The sequence below is a fragment of the Hevea brasiliensis genome, chromosome 12 (assembly GCF_030052815.1).
Source record: "Hevea brasiliensis isolate MT/VB/25A 57/8 chromosome 12, ASM3005281v1, whole genome shotgun sequence".
NCBI classification, from domain to species: Eukaryota; Viridiplantae; Streptophyta; class Magnoliopsida; order Malpighiales; family Euphorbiaceae; genus Hevea; species Hevea brasiliensis.
In genome coordinates this window covers 36,637,948-36,644,644 of record NC_079504.1, presented here as the reverse complement: position 1 = coordinate 36,644,644, position 6,697 = coordinate 36,637,948, and positions in this window count along the sequence as shown.

Below are 6,697 nucleotides of genomic sequence, written 5' to 3'. Positions count from 1 at the left end.
ACTGCATTTCAACCTGGTTCTCGCAATCTCAAAGTAAGCATTGGTCCCGGAACCACCAGCCTTCAACGCAATAATATTTGTGATCTCCAAAGTCAGTTTGATAACCTCGACCTCAAACAGGTAAGTATCTAGACTATCACCTTATCGAACGCTCACTTTTTACTTTCTTTTTTTTTTTATTCTCAAAATTCTCATTAAGTTCAGTTATACTAAAAATCCCCATGTGGATTCTTCAGGCCGATAATTATTCTCTTGAGTTTACTTTTTCTATTCTTCAGTTCACGTTATTTATTTGTTCTTAGTTTTTTATTTCCTTTAAATATAGGTGTTCCAGTTATGAGTAACTTGTAGGTAATTTAGCAAATTATTGGTAGCAATATCCTAACGTGATAATGTCTTTTGAAATAAGTAAAAATAATCAAAGAATGAATAGGGAATCAGGAGAAGAGTCATGAGGTCGGGCTACTAAGCGAGTCTAGGAAAAAGCATAATAAAGCGGGAATCGAGATAAGATCCCAGACTAGTAACCAGAAGAGATCAGATGTAGCCAACCAAAGAGTTTGGACAAGAGAGTCATATACGAGATCGGTGAAAGGCTCGGTCATAAACCAAACACTTTAAGAGGTCGGGGGAGAGTTCTTACCCGATCCTCATTCAAACAAAACACGGAGATCATAGGAGAGTTCTTATCTGAGATCCTCCATTCAAAACTTTAAACCAAACACTTTAAGAGGTTGGGGGAGAGTTCTTACCTGATCCTCATTCAAATAAAAACACGGAGAACGGAGGAGAGTTCTTATCCGAGATCCTCCATTTAAAACTTTGAACCGAATACTTTAAGAGGTCAGGGAGAGTTCTTACCTGATCCTCATTCAATAGAAACACGGAGATCGAAAGAGGGTTCTTATCCGAGATCCTTCATCAAATTTTAAACCAAACACTTTAAGAGATCGGGGGAAGAATTCTTGCCTGATGCTCATTTAAATCAAATATGAGGAAACCGAAGGAGAGTTCTTATCCGAAATCTCCAGCTTAAAATTTTAAAACATACCTAGGGATTGGGAGACGCTCCTCCTCGAGTTCTCTTAACAAAATTCAAATTTAACAATACAACTCCAACACACAAGACTACTTTAATTCGGACACCTATTCACTAAAGGGCCATCTCATGAACTCGTGTTCTTGGGCAACCCAAAATGAGTGAAATATCAAATATTCCTTATTTTTGCACAAAGGATTAACATCATCACTATCCCAATCCCCTAATTACCCTTTTAATTTATGAAAGTGCATAACACTAAACCTGTTTACCCTCATTGAGGGACGAGGTGGGGTGCCTAACACCTTCCCCACTCGTATATGGACCCCGAACCTAGAATCTTTGTTTTCAAAGTGGTTTCTTTTAATTTATTTTCACAAATGGTTTTCTTTAATTTTTCTCAAAATTAAAGTGGTGACTCCTCACTCTTTCCTACTTCGATGAGAGCTTTTGTCCAGGCGACGGCAAAATACCTTGCGACAGCTTGGCGACTCCGCTAGGGATTTATTTAACTCATCATTTAGAGGTCCAAGAATAGATTTAGTTTTATGCTCTTATAAATTGAAATCGTAATTAGGGGGGGGGGGTTTATTCGCAAAATTTGAAAGTCCTGATATATCAATTTGTTATTATTCTAACCATTTTTGCTTGTCTTTTTCCCCACAGCAACTCTCGTCAAAACAAAAAATGCAAAAAAACTCCCCCCCATGAAGGGAAGAGGTAAATGTGTCCCTTCACACACTGAGTAATTATACAATGTCCTCATAGCCCTATACCCGGGCTTTCTTACCCTTTAGGAAAGTAGGAGGGAGTCATGTAGCGGTACCCATGGGTTTTACCCCGTTAGTATCCGTGAAGGCTTATGCTCAGATTGAAACTCGTTTTATTTACTGTGATACCCATGGAACTCTCCCGTTAGTATCATGGTGATGGAAAGGGGCTCTACTGTTTACAGTAGGGGCAATTTGGGAACCTGTGGCTTTTAGAAAATTAGATCTTGAGCTAAACTATTACAGTAGCTGGAAGCCATAGCAAGCTACCTCATAAGATAGAACTATTCAATTAGACAGCACTTATCCGGTACTAGGATTTTCCCTATTTTAGGACAAAAGGGACATACTTGCTCTCACCCTACTCTGTTTGTGTTTTCTCATGTTTTATTTTTAAGGGCAATTTTAAATCATGCCGTTAGGAGGATCTACACATTTTCCTACTTTGATAAATGTGTAGGTATCACCTCCCCAATGGTATAATTCAAAATTACCTGAATTTATCCTACTTACAAGTTTTCTTCATAGGCATCACAGAATTAGGGTCTGTAAAAGAATAAACATCAATTTTAACATGGCATCCTCGAGTCAGTCAGTAGAAAAAGTTCCTAGACCAGAACAGAATGCTAAACCATGGTCCGGACTGCCTCATAGTTTAGTGCCCTCGCAAAGTGATGTCACCAGGACAGATACTAGCCTGTTACCTCTATTAGACCTAAACAAAGTCGAGGTCAGAATGACCGGTCTCGATTTCTATCTAGTAGTTGGAGGTCGCTTCCCGATCACGTCAAGGCAAAGTTCGAGGAAAAATACGGAAGGATTGCGACCTTGATACGGGTCAAAGTTCAAGTTCCGGCACTAAAGGCCATCCTGTCAATTTGGAACCCCAAGTATGGGGTGTTCTCCTTCAACGACATCGATACGACCCCTACTATGGAAGAATATCAGGCGCTGCTAGAAATTCCTTATGTAGCGTAGAATCGGATATACCTACACCTCGAGCATAGGCAGACTTGGAAACGGTTCACACATATGTTGGGGATTCCTCTGGAAGAAGCAAAGGCAAGAGAAACTATCAAAGGGAACACACATGGATGGTATTGGACCTACCTCAAGAAATGGTTAGACCTGTACATCCAGAATGAACAATGGGAGCAAGCTTCATTGGCACTAGCTTTGGGAATCTATGGTCTGATCTTATTCCCTAGGCCTTTAGGAATTATAACCTACAGTGTCACGGAAATGTTTTGGACCTTAGAAAAGCAAAAGGTCAACCCAATACTGGCAATCCTTGCAGAGACTCTATTGACTCTTACTTACTGTAGACAACAAGGCAGGGGATCCATTAAGTGCTGTTCTCAATTGTTGCACCTCTGGATCATTAGTCACATGTGCCCTATTGAGACAAAGGGGTTAACTTGATACCCAGACTAGCCTCTTATTGAGAAAATGACCAGATTAGTAATCAGCCCAAAGGACGAGCTGCAGTGGCAAGAGCGGATTCTAAGCTTCAACAGTCACAACTACTGCTGGAGGAAATTGTGGGCGCCAGGTCTACCTATTTTGTTCAGCACGGGGAGTAATTATTCAGTATCTTTAATCGGAGTAATCGGATATATGAGTTACATCCCAGCATTGGTAATAAGGTAGTTCGGCTCAACCCAGTCCTCACTCAGTATTGAAGAATACCATCAAGGTCACTTCTATCATGAGCTCGGTAGTGCGGAGGAATTGAAAGTAGCCCGCAAATCCTGGGAGAGCATCACTATAATGGAGAGATCGCCTAAAGGTCCGGGTGCCATGAAAGATTATCTTAAATGGAGGGCCAGCAAGGATCAAGGACACCCAACTACCGAGCCAACGGAACTTGAAGGCAGCAACCCCCATCGAAACATTCTTTCAGAAGAAGCTAATGCTCGTTTGGTCGACTCTCTACAAAAAGCAGATACCGAGAACCAGCAATTACAAGAACGGATAAAGCAGCTGGAGGACCAACAGCGGATCCTAAAAAGAAAGGTAAAAAGGCTCAGGGAAGAGGCAATGACTGAAAAAACAGAGTCTGAGGAACAAGAAACGCAGTGGGAAAGGGAAAAGACCTCCCTCCAAGCTACAATAAAAGAGGCAGAAGTTCAGAATGGCAGGCTCCAAGAGAAAATGGAATACCAGGAGATACTCATGGAAGAGTATAAATGAGAGGGAAAAAAGACAAAGCTCAAACTAAAAGAGCAAGCACAGCTTATCAATGATATTTTAAAAGAGTGTGCTAAAGAAAGAAAGGAAAAAGAAAGACAAGCTACTCTCCATCAAGGGCTAAGAGAAAACATTCAACCCCGCCAGACAGGAAGAAAGACTCTATAAGTATCTCAAAAGATGTCATTACATTATAAAGTGTCTCCCTGAGCCTAGGCCAATGTAAATAATGCTATGTATGAACTATTTGATTAATAAAATAGCTTTGAGCCATTATTTAGCAAAATTGTGAATGAATAGTATGACTCCCATAGGAACTATCCTCGCTAGGGTTATGCGAAAAGTTGAATGCGCCATATGGACAAGTATCATAGACACACATTCAATCCAGTCATTCACCGTCAGACTATCGAGCGATGCCATGATAAAATGGATGCAATTATTCTTCTGCAGATCCCATTCCTGGCTTTCAGATGCCACCGTATCCTTTGTCCAAATCAGGACCTTTAAATTTTAACAAAATTTGAAATTCATTTAAAGACCTTTTTTTCTCACACAGGAAATCAACATTGCTTCAAGCAAAGCAAGCCTGACCGAACAAGCAGTTCGACCAAGACGAGTGTACTTAACAAGATCACAAACGAAGAAACTAATGGGAGATCAGGAACAAGTCCAGAACCTACAAGGATAAGTTTCTGAATTAAGAGACCAAGTCTCAGAGCTCATGAAACTAATGAGGAAGATGTCCCAAAATAAGCCTGCATCAGAGCTAAACTTGCCACTACCTCCCCCACCTCCTACAACGGTTGATTCTCACCAAGCTTCAACCTCTTTTACTTTTCAACCACCTATTTCGGATCAGAACAATCACTATCAATCCAACCCCTTTGAATAATGACCTACCCTTCCCCTACTACCTAGCTGTCCCAAATGCCAAGCCACACCCTTCAATCCTGATCCCTCCGGTTCATCCTGCCCCTTATTTCCCAACTGGGGGAATAGCTCATGCAGTAAGAGGAGAAAGTAAAATAAGAGAGAATGAGAAGTTATCTACTCTAGAAGAGAGATTAAGAGCAATAGAGGGACTGAATATGTACGGTTCAGTAGATGTATTGTCACTGTGACTGGTACCAGATGTGGTAGTACCACCCAAATTCAAGGTCCCGGACTTTGACAAATACACCGGGAACTCAGACCCTCGCATTCACCTGGCTACTTACATTGCTAAGATGTCTGCCTTAACGGATGATGATAAACTCTTGGTCCATTTCTTCCATGAAAGTATCTCTGGGGCAGCCCTGAGATGGTGTATTCAGTTAGACAGGAGCAAACTGCACTCCTGGAAAGATTTGGCCGATGCCTTTTTGAAACAGTACAAATTTAACTGTGACGTCGCCCACACAAGGAGAGACCTCCAAAATCTAGTACAGAGAGAAAAAGAAAGCTTCAAGGAATATGCCCAAAGGTGGAGGGAAAAAGCGGCAGATGTGTATCCTTCAGTTACTGACAATGAACTCTGCTCTTTGTTCATTGAGACATTGAAGGCTTCATATTTCAATCTGATGATCAGAAGCACCTCCAACAACTTCTCAGACATCATTCAAGCTAGCGAGAGGATTGAAGCTAACCTCAGGTTAGGACGATTGTAGGAGTTGACTGAGAATCCTGCAAAGAAGACTGCCAGTTTTGGCAAAAAAAAAGAAGGTGATGTGCACTCCATCACCCGACAAAACCAATCTTCATTCCCTCAGAATAATTTTCGGCCATATCCTCCTGCTCATGGCTCGACAATAGCAAACATTCCACCCCCTTTTCCAAATCATCCTCATCCACGCCCACAGTATCTACCACAAATAGCTTACCAACCCTGACCACCTCCTCAACCTATTCAATCAAAACTACCCCAAAATAATCCTAGACTCCAGAGAAATCCTGATCTACCTCTTCCCCTCCCACTTAGTGAAATATACCGATACCTCCTCGGTATAAATCAAATAGTGCCAATCCCCCTTGATCCAATTCAGCCGCCATACCCCAGGTGGTATGATGCTAATGCCTGATGTGAGTATCATAGAGGGGCACTCGAGCACTCAACTGACAATTACGAGGCCCTTAGGAGAAGGGTACAGGCCCTGATCAGAAATGGGAAGATTAAAGGGAATAGCTCTCTTCCCAATGTCACATCCAACCCGTTGCCCAATCATGGTGCAGGCAATGGTGTGAACATGATAGAGTCCTGGGATGAAAAGTCAACTGCGGAGATGGATCGACTGATTCCTCACTTTGAGGAAATTTTTCTTATGGCGGTAAGGAAAGGCTACCCTTTCCCTCAAGCATTAAGATCAGAAAGGGATACGAGATGTCCTTACCGTGGAGGAGCAGCTGATCATGAGCTGCGCAACTGTGACGGATTCTGGCAAGAGGTCCAGAACTTGCTGTCCCTTAAAATTTTGAGATGCCAAACTAGGTTAAAAGTGGAAGGTAAAATAATTACAGCTAGATTTAGCCAGAATGCCTCCACCTCTAATCCCAGATTGACCCTCTCTGCCCCCAATGCACTAACACCACCACCACCAGTAATAGTCATCCGAACCTCGCCTCAGCTCCCAGTCACAAACACTCATGCTGTGCCTTGGAACTACAATTTCCAAGTCTTCACTCAAGAAGCATCCAACAGTACATCAGCTCTTAACCTCAC